This window comes from Malurus melanocephalus, unplaced genomic scaffold (genome assembly GCF_030028575.1).
Source record: "Malurus melanocephalus ecotype Western Australia unplaced genomic scaffold, MMel_1.1 scaffold_86, whole genome shotgun sequence".
NCBI classification, from domain to species: Eukaryota; Metazoa; Chordata; class Aves; order Passeriformes; family Maluridae; genus Malurus; species Malurus melanocephalus.
Genome location: NW_026623318.1, coordinates 1,425,997 through 1,427,401, shown reverse-complemented (window position 1 = coordinate 1,427,401; position 1,405 = coordinate 1,425,997).

The following is a 1,405-nucleotide window of genomic DNA, read 5'->3' as shown; positions in this document are numbered from 1 at the left end:
AAAAAAAGACAAGTGGTTTTAAAAAAATCCCAAAATGGGATAAGGGGTTTAACCTCCCATTCCCCAGAAAAGGAATAAATAATTTTAAAAGCCAAAACATAAACAGGATTAGTGAATTTAAAACCACAAAACAGGGAAGAGTGGTTTTAAAAGGGCCCCAAAATTGGGACAAGTGCCCCTAAAGCTCATGATAAGTCATTTTTAAAGCAAAAAMCATGGGATAAGTGCTTTTAAGAGTTCCCCAAAAATTGAATAATTGGTTTTAATAGAAAAAAAAAGAAAATAAAAGAAAGCATGAGCAGTTTTAAAAGACTCAAAAAAACCAGAATAAGTGGCTTTAAAAGGAAAAATAACAACAAAAAGGGGATAAGTAGTTTTGAAAATTCCAATAATGGGTCCAATGACTTTAAAGGCCACAAAAATGGGATGAGTGTTTTTAAAAGAAAAAAATAAAATTAAAAAAAAAAMAACAGGGCCCAGGGTAAGTAATTAAACAATAATAAAATCTCGGATAAGTTGCTTTAAAAGGCCTCAAAAATGGGGTGAATGGCTTGAAGAGYTCCAAGAATGGGATAAAATGATTTTAAAACCCCCCAAAAAATCAGAATTAGTAATTTTAAAAGCCAAAAATATGGGTAAGTGGTTTTCAAACCCTCATGTTGGGATAATTTGTTTTAAAACTCCCAAAAAATGAGATTAGTGGTTTGAAAAGAAAAAAGAACCAAACCAAACTCTCCCCTAAAAAATCCAAAACCTCACCAGTATAACTCATTTTTAAAGCYAAAAAAGGGATAAATGGTTTTAAACTCCCCAAAAGAATGGGACAAGTGATAAAAACCAACATCAACAACAACCAAACAAACAAAACAAAAGGAAACAAGGAACCTCAAGAAAAATGTTTTTAAAAGCCAAAAAATGGTGATTTTAAAGGAAAAAATAAAAAGATAAGTGGTTTAATAAACAACAACAGAAAAGTTGAAATAAGTTTTAAAGAAAAAAAAAACTGGGATAAATAATTTATAAAGAAAAAAAAAACCAACTTGGCTTTTAAAGCCCAAAAACGGGATAAGTGGTTTTAAGAGGGAAAAAAAAGTTAGGCATTTTTAAAGCCCTCAGAATTGAGATGCGTGGTTTTGCATGTGAAAATAAAATAAAGAGGGGGGAGGGGAAATTTGTTTTAAAGGCCAAAAAACCCAGGATAAGCCATTTTAAAAAGCAAAACCTTAAAGCTCACAAAAAAAAGTGTATTTTTTAAGAGGAAAAAAAGGGATAAGTGGTTTAAAAAACAAAATTACCCAGGATAAGTACTTTTAAAATAAAATACTTTTTTTTCAGGGAAATGTGGTTTTAAATCCACAAAAATTACGATTATTAGTTAAACAAAAAAAAAAAAAAAAAAAAAAAA